The 25,654-nt window shown below is 38.3% G+C and overlaps 1 long non-coding RNA gene and 1 pseudogene across 2 annotated transcripts in view; one reads left to right on the top strand and one right to left on the bottom strand.

Annotated features, from left to right (window-relative positions):
- The window catches only part of LOC138161455 (uncharacterized), a 47,427-nt gene continuing 21,773 nt past the window's right edge, over window positions 1-25,654 (bottom strand). For both annotated transcript variants that reach the window (XR_011168373.1, XR_011168367.1), the window contains exon 4: window positions 1-343. This is a non-coding gene — a long non-coding RNA (uncharacterized lncRNA). The remainder of the gene's footprint in view (window positions 344-25,654) is intronic.
- Window positions 5,377-6,440, top strand: LOC138160861 (heterogeneous nuclear ribonucleoprotein K pseudogene; annotated as a pseudogene).

Here is a 25,654-nt window from a genome sequence, read left to right on the forward strand (position 1 = left end):
GGAATAATAGTTTATATTGGTATGCAGCCAAGCAGTTCACAAAGCAATTTATGTACATCATGTCATTTAATCCTTATAATTCAACAAAATAATATATCTATAATTCTCCCCTTTTGCAGATGAGAAAACAGAGGCTCCAAGAAGTGAGGTTATTTGTCTAAGCCATACTGCTAAGTGTCTATGTTGGTAATCCAACCTAGGTCTTTTGATTACAGTTGCCAGTTTGTTCCTCCATGTTCATTTTTGATGATTTGGTTTGAATTTCCAGAGCCACTCCACTTTTATTTTAAATATAGCAAGGTTGACAGCATCATTCAGTTCTGGCACTTGAAAATAACTCAATCTGTATGTAAGGAGAGAAGAAAGGAGGCTTAGAATTTGAGTCTGCAAAAACCCAAGAAACAGATGTATTTATATAAAAGGGATAATAAATGGAGTCACTTCTAAAGATTCTAAAGATAAAGTAGATTCATTTCTTACTTTGATATATTTAATACTATTAGTGACTACTGGGATAAATTAAATGTAAAACCTTTTTTACCTGAAGAGCATTTTTGCCAAATATCTTCCTTTTCTGGTGGGAAGGAGAAAGGGACAGTCTAGGTTAGTGTTACCTGGGCCCAGTTTTCATCTCAGGCCTTCACTCCAGCAATCTGAGCAGCTCGGGTGGGATCTTAGATAACAATTTACTGCCTTCAAATCAACACAAATGGCATAGATTACATAATGTTCTACCCCCAGAGTGGTTACTAAAGTGAATCCACCCAGGCTTTGCCTCTATTCCTTCAGCATAATGGAAGGAGATGGCAAACTTAGATGCTGGTTGAGGAATAAGGAACAGGAGTTCAGGTTCCCAGTAGTTACAGTGGTGGAAAGCTTGAGCTTCCTTTCCTCCATCTCTCCACAAAGAAAGCTCTAATCTCTAAGCCCCATCTCCATCTCCTTCCTTTTCTCACCTAGGAAGACTATCCTCTCTCCCATCCTCCTTTTGCGGTAATTCCAGTGCTATCTCCCTTCTTGTTGTTGTGTGGGAGGGAACTTTGCTGAAGACTCTTTGGAGGAATGTAAAGATCATGGTTTTCCAAATGCCACGAGTTAGACGAGACAACCTCGTCAACTTCCTCCTAGCTCTGAGATTCTATCCCTTAAGCCACTATATATAGTTAGTAACTAATTCCAACTTAACTGAATTTATCTTAGTTGCTTCAATATTATTTTTCACATACAAAGTTGATTTGAATGCATTTTGTAACATTTACCACAGGCAGAAGCTGCTTTAGGTGCCAAAATCACTAATTATAATTCTCCCTACCCCTTACTTTCACCTCAAATTCCTAGTTCTTCTAGAAATAAGGTCAGGATCTGTCTCCCTTGTGTCAGTTCTACAGGGACTGCCTCAGATGTATTCCACATGTTTTATGAAGGACTAAATTGAAGAAGGGATCTCATTCAGGAAAGGAAAAAAATTCTTTTAAAAAATTTTAATTTTGTTATTTTTCCAATTAACAAGCAATTTTTTCTTCCTCTTTCCAATTCCTTCCCCCAAAGTGAATAAAAAGAAACCCTCCTAACCAATATACATAGTCAAATGAAGCAAATTCCTCCATTGGCCATGTCCAAAAATATTTATTTCATTCTGCATTTCAAAATCCATCAACTTATGGTCTGGGGGTGGGTAGCTTACATCATCTTGAATCCTCTGGAAATATAGTTTGTTATTGCATTGATTAGAGTTCTAAAGTCTTTCAAAGTCATTTTCCTTTTTAATGTTGTCACTGAATAAATTATTCTCTGACTTTTGCTCACCTCACTCCACATCAGTTCCTACAGCATCTATTGTTTTTCTCACACAATAGTTGCTGGAATGAAATTAATTCATGGTGATAAGGGACACCATAAGTAATTTAAATCCAAAGAATATCCCCAAATGTCATATTTGCTACTCAATTCACTCTTTTCACTTTATTGATGTGGTTACTGTCTTTGGCAACCTCTGATAGCAAAGTGGAATGTGGGGGAAAGGTCTAGGAGCTGTCATAAACCTGATGTTCCAGGAAAGGTAAACATGGAAAACTTGTAAATAAGCTGAGGCTAATGAATGAGCAGACTGATGGCAGATCCAAGACAAGCTAGATCGAATTATTACGATTAGAGGAACAAAGGGCCAGATCTTAGATTTTTTTTTCTGAAATCACCTCTATTACTTTTCATTTCTTGCAGCAAAATAATGTCATTAGATTCACATGTCATAAATTGTCTGCCTGTTCTCCAGTAGGTAGCTATCCCTTTAGTCTCCAGGTTTTAGCTACAATGAAAAAACTATGGTTTTGTTTATATGGGTCCTTTCCTCTTTCTTTGATCTTGTTTTGGGTATAGAGCTAGTAGAATCTTGCTGGGTCAAAAGATATATGTAATTTAGTACCTTTGGGGGCATAGTTCTAAATTGCTTTTAAGAATGACAGGACCAATGGTGTATTAATGTACCTGTTTTCCCTAAGCCACTCCAGACATCTGAAATTTTCCTTTTTTGTCAATTTCATCTATCTGATCAGCATGAGGTAGAACCTCAGAGTTGCTTTAATTTGCATTTCTTTATTAGTGATTTGGAGCAAGTTTTTTTCATATAGTTGTTAATATTTGGGATTTTTTTTCATTTGAAAAATGACTTCATACTCTTCGACAATTTGTCAATTGGGAAATGTTTTTATTTTTATAAGTTTGAGTTTGTTTCTCACCCATCTAGATTATATTCTAATTTGCCTATGATATTACCTTTTATAACTAAGTCATATATCCATTTGGAATTTATCTTGTGAAATACAGCTCTGTGTTCCTTTTCTTCCTGACTGCTGTTCAGTTTTCTCATACATTTTTGTGGAATAGGGAGTCCTTGCCTTAGTACTGGCAGTACTTTCCCTTAGAGATTATCTTTTATTTACACAGTGAATATCAACATAGTTGTACATTTTCTTCCTCTTTAGAATAGGAGGAGCTTGAGGGCAGGAACTCTAGTTTTCCTTTGATTATTTATTTGGGTTTTGTGTGTGTGTATACTTTTCTTTGTATGTCCAGTACTTAGTACAGTGTATAATAAGTGCTTGAGAAATGTTTATTGACTGACTGACTAAGTTAACTTCTTGATGCCCCAGACAGCTCTCTCAGACAATAAATAACAGGTAGCGATTTCTAATGTTGGAGGGAGTTTCTACTTTTGAGAGTTCCCCATATTAATGAAATTACAAGTCTAGATTTTTAAAAAAGAGCCATAATAAAAATTCCCAAGGCTCAGTTGGAAAACTTAGAAAGGTAGCAGTCTCAGAGGAGCCCATTAGAGTAGTAGCTACAATTCCATGCTAATTGTTCCAGTGGGAGATTCAGTTACTGAGAACACAGGCCCAGCTGTTGGAGTCCTGTGGAGTGTGGGTCCCCACTCCCCACTGGTTTCTCTGCTGTGATAGTTGTTTCCAAGATTGAGTGGTGGTCGTGGTAGCTCATCTGTGGGAGTTTATTCATGTCCTGCTGGACACCTGTGCTTCGGATTCCTAAGCCCAAGGCTTTGTTAGTGATAGCAAATGTAAGAGGCTTACATCACTTGCTTTCTATATTCATTTTCCAAGAAGCTGCAGCATATGTAGTCACCACACCCCAGTAAAACCATCTTGGCACACTGGCTGAGTGTAACCAATGGGACTCCAACACACTGGTGAGTTAGGGAGATGTCTGCCCCAAGCTTGTTAAGACATCCCCTGGCAGAACAGGCAGATGAGAACGATTTGTGCCAACAGCCATGAAGGCAGCTGAAGCAGGCACCACGGAGGACTTAAAGCTTGGTCGGACATCAAAGACTCCAAGGTCATCCACTGCATCCTGGACCATCACCAGTCATCTGGATGTTTGTCCTGATACTGGACTTCAGTGACTCTGGAAGAGAGAGTGAGGCTCAAGACTGAGCAACTCTGTTTCATTTAAGTCTAATTCATGAGCAAGTCAAGACGTCACCCTGTGATGTCATGATGTCATTGATTCTCTTCTAAAATGAAGGATGTACAGTCCCTTCACTGGGATATTTTCTGCAAATTCCTTTCAGAGTATGCACGATAAAAAGAAAATCAGATGACTGCCTCTTGTAGGAGGAACACCATAGGTCCTCAGGAAAAAATATTTTCTAATGTTCTTGAAATCATAATTATAGGCTTTATGGCTTACCATAACTTTCCTCATAACAACCCGATGAAGTCAGTAGGGTCAATACCATTATCCCCATTTTATAGCTGAAGAAATTAAGGTTCAGGTTAAAATAACACTGGGTAAATTTTTTACCTGTTAGTTATTATTAGTATAATCATTTATGTACCAATTTGATATTTACAAATAACAACGTTAATCCTCACAATAACTCTGTGAATTAGTCTAAGTATCTATGTTTTACACAAAATCACAACGATGAAAGGACTTTCTCTCAAAGAGTTGGTAAGTTCTAAACTGGGATTTAAACCCAGATCTCCCAACTCCAACTCTTTCCACATCACTATTACATTTTCTACAATTAAGTCCAAGGGATAGGAAGTGATTTGCCCCAAATCAACCAGGTTTTAAGTGGCAATGCTGGAATTTGGACAAATATCTTTTTTTTTTAAAGCAATCGGGGTTAAGTAACTTGCTCAAGGTTACACGGCCAGTTATTTCTGGGTGTGGTGCTGAGTATCTGAGCCCGGATTTGATCCAGGTCATCCCGACACTGGAGCCGGTGCTCTTACTCGCTGTGCTACCTGGCCGCCCCAGGACCCATATCTTTTGACTCTAAATCCAATGCTGTTTCCATTCTATCATGATGCCTCCAAGAGAATTCTGCATTCTTTGGAGATTTTAGCAGGCACAGATAGCATTCAATATTTCCCATCCTCTTTTCCCATATCCCACATTACTCACCCTACAAAGATGATGTCATTCACTTTATGAGTACTGCTACTCGCTTGCAGCTGCTGTTCATGATTATTTTAGCAGCAGATTTTAGATATTAGGAGGGAGAAGCCATGATGATGGCCTATACTAAGTGGATGTAGCCGGGGTCATCTTACCCCATTAACATAGTTGCCCCTGTCACCACCATGCAGCTGTTCCTGCTCAGCAACTTGGATTTCTAGGATCTCCTTAAACTTCTAAATATTCCAATTTTGCTATGCCTCCCATAAATCTTGGCTCCATGCTAAAGGGTCATGGAATCTGAACAGGATTGTAGAGTTGGGCAGGATCTTAGATTTTTATAGCTAGCATAACAATAATAGCTAGCAAGTATTTAGCACATCAAGGTTGGTAAAACTCTTTAGAGGCTATTTCCCATTGTATCTGATTTGTCTACCCATATAATTTGAGAAAATGGAGACTAGGCAGTCAGAAGAAACCTTCCCTAGTACCAAAACCAATGACAAAATTTGGTGAGTGTCCTGCTAAAGATATGTAGGAAGTGCAGGCTGATGGTTGAAGTTTGCATTTAGCTTCAAAATAAGGATGTTGGAGCAGTGATTGGGAAAGGAGGTAAATTAAAGCACTTTGTATAGACTACAACGGTCAGCTAGGTGGCAAAATGGATAGAGAGTACTGGACCCGGAGTCAGGAAGACTTCTCTTCCTCAGTTCAAATCTGACCTCAGCTACTTACTAGCTGTGTGACCGTGGTCAAGTCGCTTAACTCCAGTTTGCCTCAGTTTCCTCATCTGTAGACTGAGCTGGAGAAGGAAATAATGGCAAACCACTCTAGTATCTTTGCCAAGAAAACCTCAAATTGGGGTCACAAGGAGTTGGAAACAACTGAAATAACCAAACAACAACAGACTACAATGCCAGTGTTTCTTCAGCCCTGGACAGCAAAGACTCTGAGCATGTATTCAGTATCAGTGCTGATTCTGAAACAATTGGAGAAATTCTGAAGAAAATCATCTCTACCTTGGAAGAGTTTTGTTACTATAAAAGAAGTTACTTTTAACTGTGAGTTAAGACTATTGATTCACCAGAACCTGACAGAAGGAATTATTGGGGTCAAAGGGGCTAAAATCAAAGAATTTTAAGAGAATATTTGGACAGATATCAAGCTTTTCCAGGAATGCTTTCTTCATTTCACTGATAAGAGTTATTCCTATTGGTGGAAAGTCTGATAGGGTTATGGAGTGCATAAAGATCATACTAGATCATATATTTGAGTTTCCCATCAAAGGATATACATAACCCTATGATCCCAAATTTTATGGTGAAACCTATGAGTATGGTAGTTTTACAATGATGTTTGATGATTGACGAAGATGCCCTGTAGAATTTCCCATGCTGGGAAGAGGAGGCTTTGATGAAATGCTGTCCCTTCCTATGCCCCCATCTAGAAAAGAATATAATGACATCAGTCCTTGTCAAGAACCCCTACCACCTCCTCTTTTTCCTCCAGTTTATTAAATTATTTATTTTTAGTTTTCAACATTCACTTCCATAAGTTTTAAATTTTCTCCCCCTCCCTCTCCAAGATGGCTTGCAATCTGATATTGACTCTACATATACATTCCTATTAAACATATTTTCACATTAGTCATGTTGCATAGAAGAATTATAATGAATTGTAAAAACCATGAGAAAAGAAAAAAAAAGAAAAGAAAGCAAAAAATAAAATAGTCTGCTTCATTCTGCATTCTGACTCCATAGTTCTTCCTCTGGATGTGGCTGGCATTTTCCATCACGGGTCCTTTGGAATCATTTTAGGTCCTTGCATTGCTGAGAAGGGTTAAGTCCATCAAAATCAGTCCTCACCCACTGTGTCTATCACTCTGTATAATGTTCTCCTGGTTCTGCTCCCCTCCTTCAGCATCAGTTCATATGTCTTTCCAGGTTTCTCTGAAGTCTGCCTGTTCATTGTTTCTTATAGCACAACAGTATTCCATTATATTAATATGCCACAACTTGTTCAGCCATCCCCCAACTAATGGGCATCATCTTGATTTCCAGTTCTTGGTCACCACAAAAAAGAGCTGCTATAAATACTTTTGTACACGTGGGTCATCCACCTCCTCTTGGGTGGTGGTGGCTGGGGTGAATATGGTGTCTGGGATGATTACAGAGCTCGAAGACTTCCACCATCATTCTAGAGGAAGAGCTCTTATGGTTTATGACAGAAGAGGAGTATCTGGTGAATATTAGGAAGGCATGGTTTTGTGTGGATGAGGCTGGGGACTCTGCAATAGATACATGGAGTCCTTCTGAATGGCAGATGACTTAGACACCATATAGTGGTTCTAGATATAATTATTCCTATGCAGGAAGCTGTGACTCATACAATGAATGATCTTGGTGGACCTTTTATTATAACACAAGAAACTATTCCCAAAGATTTGGATGAATCTATTGTTACAAAAGGTGGTCATCAAATCAAACAAATGTGTTATGAATCCGGAGTATCAATCATAATTGATGAGCTTTTGGAAGGATCTGAGAATCAAATTATTACAAAAACACTGGACCAGATACAGAAGGCACAATATTTACCACAAAGTGATGAAGTAGAATTTGGGGAAGTTTTTCTAAGACTAGTGAAGAACTGAAGGATTTTGCATCTTTTTAAAAAAATCTGCTTCTGTTTAAAAAGCCAACATTCCTCTGCCTCACAGGTGTTCTGCACTGCAGATGTAATGAGATCTTTTCTGTTTACTGCATGTAATGTTTTAGTTTCTTACAAACAGGCTGGGGAAAGGGAGGACAAAACTGCCATTGAAATGTTGAAAGAGCAGCAGAGAGACTGAATTTTGTTTTTGTTCATTGTGAGTGGTTTAAAAAAACCATTCCTGTCACTATTGTGTACACTTTGCTTTGTGGTCACTGTAATTGGGGCGGGGTGGGGGAGCCTAAGGAGGTAGAACAAGGGAGAAAGAGTATCATTATTTCCCATCTCCCTGGCATCCATTCAGAGCAGAATGTAGAATGCAGAACGTATTGATCTTTTGTAAGAGATGTTTTAGGAAAACATCTTAAACCTTAAAAAACCCATTTCGCAATATGAGTTCACCTTGTCATTGCAACAGCCCTGTGAGGTTGGTGCTATTATTATTCCCATTTTACTGATGAGAAAACTGAGACAGAGAGTTTAAATGACTTGCCCAGGATTATATAGCTAGTAAATGTCAGAGGAAGGATTTGAACTCTTTGGTGTCATCCTGACTCCGTGTCCCACCTAGCTGCCTAGTCTAATATAACAGCATCTTCATTCCACTTTTCAGGGTCTGTTTTCTCCCACCAACTATTTCAGGGGTATGGGCTGTTGCAGTATGTCGGAACCTTTCCACATGGCCTGTTCTCTTGTGATACACAAGTTATGGGAGGATTGGGAGTCAAAGTACACAGAATTGCAGCAAAAAGGAAGTGTGTCCCAGGATCAATCAACAAACAATTATTAAGAGCCTATTTCATACCAGGCTCTGTGCTAAGCATTGAAATGAGACAAAAGACAGCCCTTGCCCTCAATTTAATGAGGTGACAACATGTGAACAAATATACACAAACAAGCTATATACAGGATAAATAGCAGAGGGAAGGCATTGGAATTAAAAGAGGTTGAAGAAGGCTTCCTGTACAAGGTGAGATTTTAGTTGGGACTAAATTAATCAGTGGTGGGGAGTTGAGGAGCAAGAGCGGTCCAGGCAGGGGAGACAGCCAGAGAGAATGCCCTGAGCCTAGAAACGGAATGTCTTTATTGTGGAGCAGCCAGGAGGCCAGTGTCTCTGGGCTGAATAGTACATGTTGGGGAGTAAGGTATAAGAAGACTGGATGCTTACATTTCGTATTATCTCAGTTGCCCAAAGTTATAGCATTACATAAAGGTTTACATTAAATACTCTTTAATGATCGTGGAAGATTTATGGACCAAGAAATTTAAAGGGTCAAGTATATAATCTACCCTCCATAAAAATGAGGGCTTTTGCAACTAAATCAATTTTGCCTGAAACGGTTGCTAAATACCTCTCACACAGATGTTCAAATGGCACCTGGGGAAAAAAAAGTTGATAGGAAAACAAAGTTAAAAGGAAAATCAAAAGCCAATTTGGAGGACCTTTGGTGAAAACAATTAAAATATTTCTGAGGGGGAAATGGAAGATGTGAAGAGAAGAAATGTTTTAAAATTGGAGTATTTTTATATTGTCATATTTGGATATATAAAGATTCTGGCTTATACTGGTGATGTACATTTCTCTCTTTCTCTCTGTCTCTGTCTGTCTCTGTCTCTCTGTCTCCGTCTCTCTCTCAGTCACCTAACTACTTATTCACCTGGTGAAAATCCTCAGTGGAGCTCTCTTATATACCAAATTAAGTCCAAACTGCTTAACCTTGCATTTAAGACTCTGTCAGCTTTAGCCAAACCCTATATTTCCAAGATTATCTTCCACTATTCTTGTGCCAGATAACTCAAATGGAACTTCTACAGTATTTCCCAAACATGCCCTGTACTTTCTCACCTCTGAACTTTTACCCTGGTGATTCCCATGCCAAAACTGCCTCCTCCATTACATATCTTCCTTTAAGGAAGGGTAGAATTAAGAGGAAGAGAAGAGGTTGGTAAGGACAATCTAGGGGTGAGAACAGGCACAGTTATATCTGGAATCAAAACCATTAGCCTTCAGGTAAGATATTGAATGGAAAACTCTTGTTAGCCACAACTGAAAAACTGAAACTAAGTGGACAATTTTTATTAGGTGAGATGATTTGTCATAGGAAAACATTTAGTCAGTACCCGAAAAAATAAATTTACAGTTGAAGCTTTGTACACAGTCCCAGGACATCAGGTAAATAAATCATACCAACATGTCTTAAGAAAAAAAAAATCTGAAAATTAAGAAAAAAATCATGAAAAATCCTTTCTGTGAAAGCCAGGCAAGGAAAATAACATGGAGAAATTGTAAAGTCAAAAGGATTTCTTTTCAAGATGGCATCTTTTTTTTAAATAAATGGTATGAAGGCCAGAGGAGTATGCACAAATCTCTTCATAATACAGTGGAATTGAAAAGAAGCAGTTGGTATTTCTGTATTTTATTGAATAACTAATTCAAGGATGGTGACCATCCAAGAGAATTTTTAAAAAATCTACATTAACTGAAATCACGGTATTATAGGAACTAGGCAACTGGAATATCCAGTAAGCAGAATGGCATCAAGGCAGATGAGGTCAGTGGAGGTTGGGATCTGTAATAAAACGCCTCTCACTTTGCAGAGATCAGGCAAAGAAACTGTCTCATTCACTCAGAAATAGGGAATTTAGGAAGAGGAATTGGGTGTGGGAGGAAGATGGTAAGTTCAAATATGGATGGGTTGGGCTTTAAATGCTGTCAGTTAGAGACAGTCCTGAGGCAGGTATATATGGGAGTTTTTGCCTTATTGAATGCTTCTCTTTAAAAATTGTACCATCTTTGGTACAATTGGTACAATTTGGTACCTTGAAAATGACCATCTTCACCTCATTTATTCCTGTTAAAATTCTATCTTTTCTTAAAGGCAGAGATAGAATGGGGGAGGACAGTTCTGGCATAGGTGCAGAACTGGTAAAGGCACAGAAACCAGGAAGTACAGATAAGAAGAAGGGAATGGCATAAGCATTTGTTAAGTGTTTACTGTGTGCCAGGAAATGTGCTAAATGCTTTATAAATATCTCATTTGATGCTATGCTTTGGAAGTCCTTTGAGTTATCTATAGAGGAATAATGGGAGATAACCATGACTCCTGAGACATGGTTGTTAAATGTTCAGTGTGAATATTTATGCCTCAGAAATCAGTAGATGCTACAAATCAGGGCTTCATTTATGACTTTTATTGATACTGCATGTTTGTGGTGGAGAAAATGTTAACTTTGCAGATTAAACTTAAAATTGTGTCATGAATACTTGCCCCTCCCCCAAACATTTATCAGCACTCCTCTGGAAATAACTTTGGAAATGTAGGTTGTGCTCAAAGCAGATAGGGTCTTGAATGCCAAGCTAAGGAGTTTGGATTTAACTCTGCGAACAAGAAAGAGCTTCGGAGGAGTTTAAGGAAGTGAGTGAAATGATCAGAGAAGTACATTCCATGCAGCCTACGTAGAATGAATTGGAGTGGGGATAGACCAGTTAGGAAGCTATCACTTCCTGTCCAGACACGAAATAACGAAGAAGAGCCCTGTATTGGTAGCAGTGAATGGAAGTGGAAGAATTATGATAAGACTTAATTAATTGGATGGAGGTTTGAGACAAAGGAAAGGAAGCAGTAAAATATGACTCCAAGGTTTCAAATCCTGGTGACTGGGGAAACAATGGAGTGGTTGGTTAGGTGTTGCAGCGCATAGAGAGCTGGGCCTGGAGAAAGGAAGACAAATTCAAATCTGGCCTCAGACACTTACTGACTGCATGACCCTGGGCAAGTCATCCCTGTTTGCCTCAGTTTTCTTATCTGTAAAAATAAGCAGGAGAAGGAAATTGCAAACTACTCTAGTTTCTTTGCCAAAAAAACCCCAAATGGGATCACAAAGAGTGGGACATGACTGAATCAATAACAACAAAGGGAAATGATGCCTTTAATAGAAGCAGAGGACTCAGAAAGAGGAGGCCAGGGTACAAGACTTTATTAGGCATTTACTGTGTGGCAGGTACTTTGCTGAAATTCCCTGCGCTCAAGGCACTTCCATTCTAATGGGGGAAGACAGTGCATAAAAGGGAGCTGAAAAGGAGAGGAGGGAGAGATGAAGTCAGAAGACGAGCTAGTAAATGAAGGTTGGCCACAGTGGGACCCTCCTCAAAGGAGGGGCCCCAGGAAGAACTCACTAATGGAAGAAGGGAGCTGCCATGGTGGAGAAATGTTGGGAATGGAGAAATGAAGGAAGTTCCAGGGTGAAATGGTAGCAGAAGCATGGTGTTGAAGTCCAGAGATGGGAGCAAGTTTTGGTTTTTGGTTTTTTGGTGAGGAGGTGGAAGGGGACTGAAAATGCTGACGTCAGGGCTGAACAAGTTAAGTCATGCACAATATTAGAGGCAGGTGGATAGGTATTTTACAGAGAATAAACACAAGTGCTTGATGAAAACTACCTTTCCCATTCAAGGGTGTAGAGAGGCAGGGACTAGCAAGCATTCTGGTCTGGAAAAAGGGATGGGGGATTGTCAAATAATGACAATTAATTCACTGGAAAGCCCAGAATAAGTAATGACAAATAGATGCCGGCTCTTAGCATTGAGTTGTTGGACTTGAAGTCTGGAAGACCCAGATTGGAAGCCCACCTCAGACATTTGCAATACATGTGACTGTAAGCAAATTACTTAACCTTTCAGTCTCAGTTTCCCCATCTATAAAATAAGGGTAATAATGGCAAAAAACTCCTTTCTCAAGTCAGCACCTTCTCTACAACTTATATTTTAAGAGAATTGTCCAGAGCAGCGTTTCTCCAAGTGTGGTTCAGGACTCCTAGAGGCCCTGAGACTGCTAGTTCTGGGGGAGGGGTGTCTGTGAGGGCAAAACTATTTTCATAATAGTACTAAGATATTTAATTTCTAATATGATAAACATTAATAGATATATCCCACATAAACAAAACATGGAGGGGGCATCCTCAATCACTTTTGGGTCCTGAAATGAAAAAGTTTGAGAATCATAGGCCTAGGTGGAGCCAAGATGGCGGAACAGAAGCAGTGACTTTTCTAAGCTCCTCTGCGAATCCTGTCTTTAAACCTTAAAAAGTGAATCTGAACAGATTTTGGAGTGTCAGAATCCACTGGAAGACAGAGCATGGCAGAATCCAGCCCAGGAAAGTGCCCATGTGGGTCCAGGCAGGGGGAGCGCAGAGCATATGGGGGCTGCAGCAGCTCGGACTAGAGAGTGGACTACAGCAGAGAGAGAAGGAGACTCAGCCAGGCACTCACCCACCCCAAGGGCGATTCCCAGCCCTCTCACCAGCATCTCACCACGGGAGGATCTGTCAGAGCCAGGTAAGAGAAAGCACAGGGCCCGCAGCAGAGACAGCAGCTTCTCCTGGGGCTATCAGCCTCCAGCCTGGAAGTTTAGAAATCACTTGCCTGACTTTCTAGGGGCCAGGATGGCAAAGTAAACTCTGGCTGCTCAGATTCCCCCTCCCTGACCTAGAAAACCTGGAGATGTGTCCCACCCAGAGTGAAATCCTGAGACAGTGGAAATAGCCTCGGGCTTGGGAGTCACTGAGAAGGGGTGTAACTGAGGCAGTAAGGAGTCTGAAGAGAAGAGGGGGAGGGGTCCCAACAAGCCCCACATCACCTGACCAGCAAGAGGCAGAAATCTGAAGTGGCCAGACCACCCCTCCTCCACAGATTACTCTGGGAGCCTCAGCATGACTTAGGGGGAACACTGAGACTCCTGGCCTTGGCCTCAATCTAGACACCCAGAGGCTACAGCACACAAAGTCAACAACCAGGCCCTTAGCTCCCAGCCTAAGAAATTAGAAAATAGGAAGTTACAATGGGAAGGAAGGAAGCTGAGAAGGAGAAGGGGAGGGCAAGAAAATCGATTAGAGCTTATTATAGCAATCAAGAACAACCAAATACAGAGGACAACATGGACTCTATACTCATACCTGAGACCACAGAAGGAAATATGAACTGGTCTCAAGACCAAAAAGCATTCTTGGAGGAGCTCAAGAAAGAATTTAAAACCCAAATTAGAGAGGTAGAAGATAAGTTTAAATCTAGTGACCAAATTGGAAAAAAGTCTCACTGAAGAAAACAAATCCTTAAAAATTAGTGAACTAATTGGAGAAAATACCGCCACAAAAAAGGACCTTCAAAAACTAACCGAAGAGAATAATTTACTAAAAATTAGAATCAGTCAAATTGAAGCTCAGGACTCTATGATGCACCAAAAGTCAATCAAACAAAACATGAAGATTGAAAAATTGGAAGAAAGTGTAAAATATCTCACTGGAAAAACAACTGACCTTGAGAACAGATCCAGGAGAGATAACTTAAGAATTACTGGTCAACCAGAAAGCCATGATGAAAAAAACCAGTCTGGACAACATCCTCCAAGAGATTGTCAAAGAAAACTGTCCTGAAGTCCTAGAATCAGAATGTAAAATAGTTATCGCAAGAATTCACCGGACTCTTCCTGAAAGAGATCCCAAATTGAAAACTCTAAGAAATATAGTACCCAAATTCCAGAATTACAAGATTAAGGAGAAAATACTGCAAGCAGCCAAAAAGAAACAATTCAAATGTCATGGAACTACAGTCAGGATCACACAGGACCTAGCAGCTTCTACATTAAAAGATCAGAGGGATTGGAATTTGATATTTCGTAGGGCAAAAGAACTAGGACTGCAACCAAGGATTAACTACCTGGCAAAACTGAGCATAATTTTCAGGAAAGGAGATGATAATTTAATGAAATAAGGGACTTCCAGACTTTCCTGATGAAAAAGCCAGAGCTCACTGGAAAATTTGATCTCCAATTACAAGACTCAAGAAAGACATATAAAGGTAAACAAGGAAAACACACACTCACACCTACACACATGCACACACGCACACATGCACATAACTTGGGATGCAATAAGAGCAAAATGTTTACATCCCTATATGAGAAGCTGATAACTGTCAATATCAAAATTTATATGATTATCATGACCTTTAAAAGGGTTATACATAGATAGAGGGTATGGGTATAAATGAACTAATCTGATGATAAAAAAAACCTTAGTAAAGGAGTCAAAGGGACTGTGATGGGATAAAAGGAAAGGATGAGACAGAAAAAGGTAAATTATGCCACACAAAGAGGCATAAAAAACACACTATAGTAGAGGGGAAGGAAAGAGGGAGAGGAACATCAGTTGAACATTATTCTCACTGGTTCTGGTTCAAAGAGGGATCAACATAATCAGTTAAGTTTAAGATTCTAATATAAAAAGACACAAAACTCATTAAATAGAGGGAAAGGAGGGAGGGAGAGGAGCACTGTATGAAATTTACTCTCATTGGTTTGGGGTCAAAGGGGGAATAATATACTCTGATAAGTATAAAAATCTATTGTGACGGGGTGGACAGGTAGTGCAGTGAGTAAGAGCACTGGCCCCAGAGTCGGGAGAGCTGGGATCGAATCCGGGCTCAGATACTTAGCACCACACCCAGAAATAACTGGCCATGTAACCTTGAGCAAGTTACTTAACTCCAATTGCTTAAAAAAAAAATCTATCGTGTCCTATAGACATTAGGAGGGTAGTAAGGGAAGGATAAAAAGGGGGGATTAGAGGGGAAGGAAATAGTAAGGGGAGAGGGTAGGTGAAGAAGGGGGAGTCACAGGGAGGGAACACTGAGCGAAGTGGTGGTCAAAAGGAAAACCCTTAAGGAGGGGAAAGGAGAAGGAAGGAACAAAAACATAAGCAGGGGAGGGAATAGGATGGAGGGAAAGAGACAGATAGTCATCATGACTGTGAATGTGAATGGGATGAACTCTCCCCTAAAACAGAGGCAGAGAGCAGAATGGATTAAAAACCATAATCCTACAATATGCTGTCTACAAGAAACACATTTGAAACAAAGGGATACCCACAGGGTAAAGGTAAAAGGCTGGAGTAAAATATATCATGCCTCAGCTAAAGTAAAAAAAGCAGGGGTAGCAATCCTTATCTCAGATAAAGCAAAAGCAAAAATTGATCTAATTAAAAGACATAAGGAAGGAAACTATATCCTGCTAAAAGGCACCATCAAGAATGAAGCAATATCATTACTTAACATATATACACCAAGTGGTATAGTGTCCAAATTCCTAGAGGAGAAGTTAAGGGAATTAGAGGAAGAAATAGATAGCAAAACTATACTAGTGGGGGACCTTAATCTCCCCCTCTCTGAACTTGATAAATCTAACATCAAAATAAACAAGAAAGAAGTTAAGGAGTCAAATAGAATTTTAGAGAGGCTAGATATGATAGCTCTCTGGAGAAAACTGAATGGGGATAAAATGGAATATACTTTCTTCTCAGCAGTTCGTGGCACATACTCAAAAATCAACCATATACTAAGGCATAAAACCCTCACAATTCAGTGCAGAAAGGCAGAAATATTAAATGCGTCCTTCTCAGATCATGATGCAATAAAAATCATATGCAATAAAGGGCCATGGAAAGATAGATTAAAAACTAATTGGAAATTAAACAATTTAATCTTAAAGAATGAGTGGGTCAAACAAGAAATTATAGAAACAATCAGTAATTTCATTCAAGAGAATGACAATAATGAGACAACATTCCAAAATTTGTGGGATGTAGCAAAGGCAGTTATTAGGGGAAGTTTTATATCCCTGAGTGCATACATTAATAAATTAGAGAAAAAGGAGGTCGATGAATTGGGCATGCCATTGAAAAAGCTAGAAAAAGAACAAATTTAAAATCCTCAATTAAATACTAAATTAGAAATACTGGAAACCAAAGGAGTGATTAATAAAATTAAATTAAGAAAACTATTGAATTAATAAATAAAACTAAGAGCTGGTTTTATGAAAAAACCAATAAAATTGATAGACTATTAGTCAATATGATAAAAAAAGACAGAAGAAAACCAAATTATGAGTATCAAAAATGAAAAGGGTGAATCTACCTTCAATGAAGAGGAAATCAAAACAATAACTAGGAATTATTTTTCCCAATTGTATGCACATAAATTTGACAATCTTAGTGAAATGGATGAATATTTATAAAAATACAAGTTGCCCAGATTAACTGAAGAGGAAGTAAATTACTTAAATAACCCTGTCTCAGAGAATCACAGGCCTAGAGTATCAAGATTAAGTAAATTGGCCAGGATGGTAGAAGCCCTACATGTCAGAGGCAAGACTAGAACCCAAGTTTTCCTGGCTCTGAAGCTGGTTCTCTATCCCTATAAAATTTTTTTTTATCACCATTATCAGATCAACAAATATTTATGGAACACTTAAATGTTAAAGGGACTGTGATTGGTGCTGTAGGGGAAAGAAAAATGGGTAAGACATTGTCCTTGCCTTGAGACATGGCTCTCAATGAGAAATGGAAATGGAGAAATGAGAGAAGTTGTAGGGTGAAATGGTTAGCAGAAGCATGGTGTTGAAGTCCAGAGATAGGAGCAAGTTTTGGTTTTTGTTTTTTTGGTGAGGCTCTCTGCTCACCCTCCAATAATCTCACCTCACTTTGACTCTCAAATAATCTGCAAACTCTGTTGAGGGAGTAGTTTTCCAGTGCAGAGACTGCTGGATAGTCAGAACTTTTTCAGGCAAAACAAAGTGGATATCCACCAATTGGGGAATGGATGAAATAGATGAAATAAAAAAAAAGAAAGAAATGAGCATTAATGAACCATTTAAAAACAAACAGAAGAAAACAAGTTCAGAAGGGAATATGGACAGGATGATTTTGTTACTACATTGTTCAATTTAATATATACTAAAACACTATACCAACAGAAGGTCACATTTTCATAAACAGTTTCTCTTTTTGTTATTCTTTGTACATTAAAATATTTGTTTTTTTGATGATAAAGTTCATAATTTTAAAAAGCGTAAAAGAGAAATCTTCCAAACAGATATGATATCTATTAGGGCTCTTGCCTCATTATTCCCCAAATGCTGACATTGTTACATGGGAATATTCTGGAACCCAGAGTCACTCATTCTCAGGATTCAAAATTCCAGCAGAGCATGCCAGCCCCAATATCCCAACAATGGCCTGGTTACAATCTCCATCTCAGTGATCCTTAACTGGTAGGGGCCAAGGGAACTCATCTTCCTCGTTGTGCTTATATCCAAGTCACATCTGAAAACACACCTTCATCTCTTCGTATAAGTAGCAAGCCCATCACAAAAACCCAGGAGATTAATCTCATATCTTACATCCATATGCCCAACAGCCATGCTCTATCATCAAAGGAACATATTAATACGGCCTGCACCCCTGCATAGTGTTTATTGCAGGATTTGAATTCCAGTCTTCCTTATTCCATCCAGTCCTTTAAAGGCCACACCAGGGGTGTCAAGCATGGTCATAAAAGGTACTTGAACTCAGGTTTTCATAACTCTTAGACTGACTTTCTCTCCATTACACCATATTACCTCTAATAATAATAATAACAATAATGAGAGACCTTGTACTCTGAGGAATGATTATTATCAAATGTGTATTGAATGGATTATATCATGCTCATAAGAAAACCTTTTCTCTAAAATGTATTCTAATTCTTGTGGAAACCCCACTTAGGCTTGAGGATGAAATCTCTGGGCAACACAGTGGATAGAGAACTGACCTTGGAGTCAGGGAGGCTTGAGTTCAAATTCAGCCTTAGACACTCACTAGAAGTGTCACCCCAGGCAAATCACTTAACCTCTGTCTGCCTCAGTTTCCTTAAATGGGGATTCTTGTGAGAATACAATAACATAATGTGTGTAAAGCATTTTGCAAACTGAAAAGCATTATATAAATGCTAGCTACTATTCTAATATTCTAATATAAAGTAGTTTAGGAAGAGAAATGTTGTAGTTTTTATGAGATCCTAAAGTTCATTTGGAACTCATGAAACAGAAATGTCTATAAATATATGTACCTTTGTCTAGTACTCTGTGATTCAAGCCTGTCTTGTCAATGTCTTTAAAATCAATTCAGACTATTACTATCACTTATCCCCCAGCAGCTGTGGATCCTAACTCCATAAACAACTTGTAGATACACAGTTCTTTTCTCTATGGAGAACTAGTAATCACAATTTTTAACCCTGAAGATATTTTGATTTCATTCTTCTTCCAACCTTTTACTGCTCTTAAATCTATCTGTGTAGCACCAATGCAATATTCACAGCACCGATGGTGACTACAAATATGCTGACATAATTCTGAATCGCAAAATATAACAGACTCTCCATATGGAAGACATAAGCAAAACATTTATTCAGACACCAGAAAACCAGATCCCAACACAGGAAAACAAGTTCATCATAGTAACAAAGTTAATGCACCATAGCAGAGCAGAGAACACCATCATCCTTTAGCCTTCCCACAAACAAACTCTCACAAGCCGACTTGTCAAAAAACAAACAGTCACAAGCCTATCTCCTTGGGTGCATCCTTTCCTCCATCCAGCTCTAACTGCTCTGACTCCCAGCTTCCTGTGGACTCTGCTCCACTTTTCAGCAAGCTCCTCCCAACACAGGCTTCTCCGACCACATCCTCCACCATATTCGGCCTATTGGGGGCAAGGAATATCTTCAAATTCCCTTGGGCCTATTAAGGAGCAGGGAAGATCTTCAAATTCCCGTTACCACTATCGTCTGCTATCATGGTGTAATAAAATCAGCGTCTTCCATGATCAGCTAGTCATTTCTTGGTCTGAAGATCTCCAGTAAGGGAAGAGTCATCAACACCCCAAGCAGCCCACACTCCACTGGGATAACTAATCGTCAGGAGAAGTTTCCTTATAGTAATCCTAAGTGTTTCTCCTTGCAACTTTGTACTGGTTCAACACTTGGTAGGATGACTCTCTCAGAGCCTGAAAGCTTAAATGGCCCATCCCTTCAATAATATAAATAGCCCCCAGATACAAAGCAGTTCTCAAGGTGATTATAAGGCAAAGTAAAAGCAAGTAAAAGTTGGCAGAAAGAAAATTAAAGGCAGTACCTGAAGTCTCAAGAATTCTGTGTCAGAGTCTAAAAACCACTCCATTTGGCTGGGGCCTACATCACCTTTAGCCTTCCTGGCAAAGGTCAGTAAACTAGGCCCCTTCCACTCTCTCATTACTTGCAGTATCAGGGCTACTGCCTGTTGGCTGGGTGTCATTACTAAGGCTATTGTCCCCTGTTTCCTATGGTGCTGATAAGGAGTCACTTTCTTTCCATTATCTTGCTATTGTCAGTGTTTTCCATTTTCTTGCTATTGTCAAAATTTTCTTTCTGCTTAAAATAAGGAATAATAGTAACAATGTACATTTATACATCATTTTAAGATTTATAAAATTCTCCATACAACATCCCTGGGAAGTAGCTAGTGCAAATATTACAATCTCCATTTTACAGATGAGTAAAGTAAGACTCAGAAGTCAATTGTTCCAACTACTTCATTTTACAAATGAGACAACAGATCCCCAGAGAGTTAAGTGATGGTCCCAAGGTTACATGGATGGTAAGGAGCAAAGTCAAGATTTGAACCTAAATCCTCTGACTCCATATCTAGCTTTTTACCCCCATTGTACCAAGCTAAGGCTCTGGGAAAATGAATTTGGACAAATAGGACACAGTAAAATAAATATAATTTTATGATGCCAATGTGAACAAACATATCTGAAATCCCTTTTTTTTTTTTTTTTTGCTTTTTGGAGGGCAATTGGAGTTAAGCGACTTGCCCAAGGCCACACGGCTAGTTTTTTTGTGTTAAGTGTCTGAGGCCAGATTTCAACTCAGGTCCTGACTCCAGGGCTGGCACTCTACTCACTGTGCCACCTAGCTGCCCCCAAAATCCTTCTATTAAAGGACTAGAACTTATTCATTCGTCCAGTGCTTTAGAAAGGAAGAGAAGCCTGGGATATGGACTAGTATTGAGATCTAGAGACCCTACTGCTGTTACTGCTGATGTTAACAACCTCTGTAATAAACAGACAACATTCTATCGTTTCCTTTACTCTCTTGTCCACACTATTTACAATGTGTGGAAGCGTTAATAAAATTAACTTGGAAAAAAATACAGCAGAATTAATCTGAGTTCTAGAAACCAAATGAGATTCCTTCTCTCTGCCCTCTTACTCCTTCAGATTACCTTTAGAAAAGGTCACCTTTCTAATGCAAACACGGTGGTGTGCTTCTTGCATTCTTGGTTTCTGGTGTTGCAACAAAAGGACAAGTAAGAGAGGAAGCTATTAATGTTCAGAGTAGCAGCAGGTGCTCTCTTTCAGGGTCTTGCTGAAGACATCAGACCACATGAAGTCTATTTGGGAGCTGAGAAGTTTTTTTCCTTAAAGCGTTCCACACTAGACAGAGATTCAATAATGTTCCTAATTTTCATCTAGGTAGATGTAAATGTGATTATTGTCAATTACTGGAGCTCTTCCAAGGATCTCAATTTTAAAACTCAAATGAGGCTTAATCACCCATTTCCCATTTTGCATCCTCTGCAACTCTATCGTCCCTTATTTGGCATTGCTCAGCAATCGTGCAGAGCTTGAATTAAGATCCTGCTTCCCAGGCTGCTCCTGAAAGAGAAAAAGACTAATTGTTTGCAGCTTCTGCTAGACGCTTTGAATTTTCGATGTTTAATCATTTGTGTTACCCTACATTGTCTTTCCGATTACCAGCAAGCTCTCCCCATATGTGTTCTTTTTTCTTTTACTGACTATACACTCACCCCAGGGGAGCAGAAGCCTCATGGTAGACATCCTGTCATTATTAATTAAGCTGGGATTTTGTACTATACCACTAATTGTAGTGATCTCATTTGGTATTAATGAATGGATGGCATACACAGTGAAGCCATTTGGATGCAGTTTAGTAATATTTAATGTGCCATTTAAAATAAAGTGTTGCTGCTGAGAGGGAGGGGAGAATAGGAATAAAACATGGTCATGAATACAGAAGTAGAATTTTGGGGAAAAATTCCCAATGTGGCCATTTCTGCTTCTTTCTTTAGGAGGTAGGTTGTTACCAAAGGAATCAATACTTGAAGCAACTATTGCATTTTTATGGTCTTCTAGGGGTCACATTGAAAATAGTAAATGTTCCATAGATGATTCTATAATGCTTCAAGACTTGGAGACCTCGGACAGGGTCTATGATGCTTCATTGTGTTTAAGGGGCTCCCTTCTTCCAAGGAATGATAAATGTTCTATTGACATTGCATTTAGAGTTCTTAACAGTCTTCAGAATTCATCAGCTACAGATCATCATGTTACAAAGAGGGAAACAAAGCTGTGACTTCTTGTTGAGGAAAATATCCCCATTGGAAATTCCAAAATGCACTAAATATTTGAAAACCTGTTATGCAGGGAATCCACATGACATTTTTGGATCTTGGGGGTCAGTGTATTTAGCCTTTTGAACTGGCTTCCTTTCTTTAAAGTAAAAAAAAAAAGTTTTGTAGTTATACGTGCAACTCAATATCTTCCTTTCCTTCGGTTCTGACCTTGCCTTTTGATGTACAACATGTGATTTGAGTTACTCTCACAGATTGTTGTTTTTTGTCCTTCATTCTCAAAGAAGACCAATGACCTCAGGAAGGTGATATCCTGACATGAAGGTGAATTGGATTTAAGGGAGGGAGGGCTGTGCAAAGTCACCAGTCTCACTTTCTCCTCAGGAGCCATCTGGGTCCAGTGTAAAGATATAAATCAGGACAACTGCAGATTGCTCTGGATGCATTGGGAGATGGTGGTCTTTTAAAACTAAGATCTTTCCTAAGTCTCATTTTGATTGAGGCAACACCCATTCAGTGATTGAGGCTAGGTAGGAAATGAGGCAAAGAATGGCCTCTTTTACCTAGTCCAACAACAAAAAAAATCAGTCTGGGAGGGGAAAACCCTCAGGGTTCCTGGCCAAAACAGAAACAATGGACCTTTTAAAGGCTTCAATTTGCAATTGAATGCAGTAGAACAATTTTAATTGCTTTGAGGATGTTCTAGGCTGGCAATCCCTAGAGAGAACCTTTCTTATCCCCTAGGTTCAAAGTCTATAGGTTTTGGCTGTCACATTGTTATCTAGCATGGTAATTGCTTTAGATAGGGTTGTGGCTGTGGGTGGAAGACAGCTCACAATGAGTAAGCCTCTAAAAAAATCTATTTCATTTCCATTTATGAATTGTGCTTCTCTTCCTAGATGCAGGCTGTATTACCATATTTATTCTTTCCCTGTTGTAGTATTTTAAACTCTGATAGGAAAATCAAGTGTGTTAATACTTCTTAACCTCAAACCTATATTTTATCATTTATGATATCATGATCCCAACCTAATCGATAATTAGAGACTGTGTCCAGTTCCTTCTTTTAAAAAATAATAATTATGATATAACAATAGCTAACAATTACATAGTAATTGAAGGTTTGCAAAGTGCTTTAAAATAATAATTTATCCTTACAACAACATAAGTGCTATTATTATCTCTTATTTTACAGGTAAAAAAACCAAGGTTGAGATTATCATCCTAGTAATTATTAAAACCTGAATACCCAGCTCCTTCTTTTTAAAAATTAAATTAAAAACCTCATTGATATTTTTACAGTACCTACATTTGCCAATTTATCCTTCCCCTACCAAAGATAGGTATCAGGGCTAGAGGTTGGGTGGAGAATTATCCCTTATGATAAGAATTTTAAAAAATTAAACAAAACTAACATGTCAAACCAAATCAAACATTATATGCAGTGTACCATACCCACTGCTCCATTGGAACATCATGATGTTCTTTCTGGTTACATTCTTGTTCTCATTATATATATTGTTTTACTGTTTCTACTTATTTTAATTTTCATCGGATCATATAAGTCTTCCTGTGCATCTCAGTACTCATCATTTCTTACTGCCTATTGATATTCCATTACATTCACATATTATAATTTGGTTATTCCTCAATCCACTTTAATATTTTGGTGCAAATGGGACTTTAAAAGAATAATTGACCTTAGGTTATATGTACAACAGTGGGACAGCTTCTTTATACTTTAGAAATCTTGAGTAATTCTGGGTACTTGAGTAATTGCTTCTTGGACATCCCTTTCCCCTGGTAACTCCTGAATTAAGCAACCACATTTGGGGTAGTTTCAGGGAAACCTGGAGTTTCCCCATGATCATGCCCAGTGGATTCTATCAGTCTGCCCTTAGCTCACTGGTTTCCATATTTCTGGATCTTTTTCTGATTTCCTGAAGTACGGTATTGAGGAACTTTGTTTCATCACATTTTTTCCCAGATCCCAGTGACTTTTGAAAAGGATCTTCCCAAATTCTGACATCTAGCTTAGTTGTCCCTGTGAAGACAGTTGTGCATATTTTTCCATTTTGATGTGTTTTGATTTTGTTCTACTAGCTCTTGTATTGTTGTGTTTTTAAGTTCTGTCTCCTTAATTTCTTTTTCAAGATGTACTTTGATTTACTAATCTTTGTCAGCTGCAGTTTTTGCATGAAAAAATCAACAAAGCTTGAACAAGAAGGGAAATTGTTAATGAGGAAATATTTTCATCAAATCTGATAAGCATCTAATATATAAGACACATTTAAGAAATTGATTAAAATAGTTGACCCCAGGAGCTCCCCTTGAAATGGATAAAGGATTAAAAAATGTAAACAAATAATTCTCAAAAGAAGAAATGCAAATAATCAACAACTGTTTGATTGATCCAAATACCAAATAATAAGTGTAAATCAAAACAAATGTAAGGTTTCATATCACATTCAACAATTCAGCAAAGATAAGGAAGATATTGGAGAAGCTACAGGAAGATATGCACACTAACATGCTATTGGAGGTATGAATTAATTCAACCATTCTACAGAGCAATTTTGAAAAATGCTTTTTAAAAAGTAACTAAAATGTCTGTACCATAGGATCATTAGATTTAGAGCTAGGAGGAATCTTAGAGACTATTTAGTCTGATTCCTTCATTTTAAATGAGGCCCAGAGAGATTAAGTGATTTTCCCTAAGTCATACAGGTAATAAATGAAAGAGGTGGAATTTGAATCCATGACCTCTGACTCCATATTCTTTGTTCCTTCCATATTTAAAAACTATTTTTAACCGAGAGAGTTTATTGTCAGACCTTATCCTAAGGAGGTAAAAAACAGAAACAATGGTCCTTTTTACACCATAAGAGTCATAGTAACTTATTTTTGATAGCAAAAAAAAAAGGAGGAAAATTAGGTCCTTATCCAATTAGAAATAACTAAACAACTTGTGGTACATGAATTTAATAATATTTACTGTGCCATAAGAAATGATAATCATAAAGAATTTAGAGAAGCACAGAGAGATACATAAACTGATGCAATGTGAAATAAGCAGAACCAGAGGTTGGAGGGAATATACAATGACTTTAACAAATGAAAAAAAAAATCTTAATTGGCCGTTTCGTAAGCATAATGACCAACTTTGGCCCTGAAGAAGAGTTGAGAGGATGTACTTTCCTTATATTGCAGAGTTGGGGGACCATGGGTGTGAAGTATTTTTTTCTCTTTCATGTTAAATCTTTGTTATAAGGAATTGTGCACTGGGTAGGAGAGGGAGATACATTTAGAAGTGAATTGATGTAAAATGAAAAGGCATTAGTAAAAATAAGATACAATGAAATATTTTAAGCTATTTGAAATCATTGGCTTTTCTTTGGAATTCTCATTGAGTTCTGAATTTCCTTTTTTTTGTCAATTCAGTTATTGGGCTGTAACTACTCTTGCTATTGTCATGGCCATTCAACGATCTTTTCTGGGATACTAGTTACAGCTATCAAATTGTTCTCTTCTACATCTATATCTATAGATTTCCACTAACAATCTTTTATGGCACAGGATTTCTTTGTGGTATTACGAGTTTTTATTTGCTTGCTTAGTTCTTCAATATCTTTGCTAGTTTTCCATTCGAGGATTTCTATTTTTTTTTAACTTCCTATACTAATTGTTCTTTTATTTGTCATAGTTCTTACTCTTTTTGAAGTGATGAGGGCAAACTGGGT

Source organism: Petaurus breviceps, unplaced genomic scaffold (genome assembly GCF_028583685.1).
Source record: "Petaurus breviceps papuanus isolate PSGF00001 unplaced genomic scaffold, PetGlider_PUasm1.0 118, whole genome shotgun sequence".
In the NCBI taxonomy this organism is placed as follows: domain Eukaryota; kingdom Metazoa; phylum Chordata; class Mammalia; order Diprotodontia; family Petauridae; genus Petaurus; species Petaurus breviceps.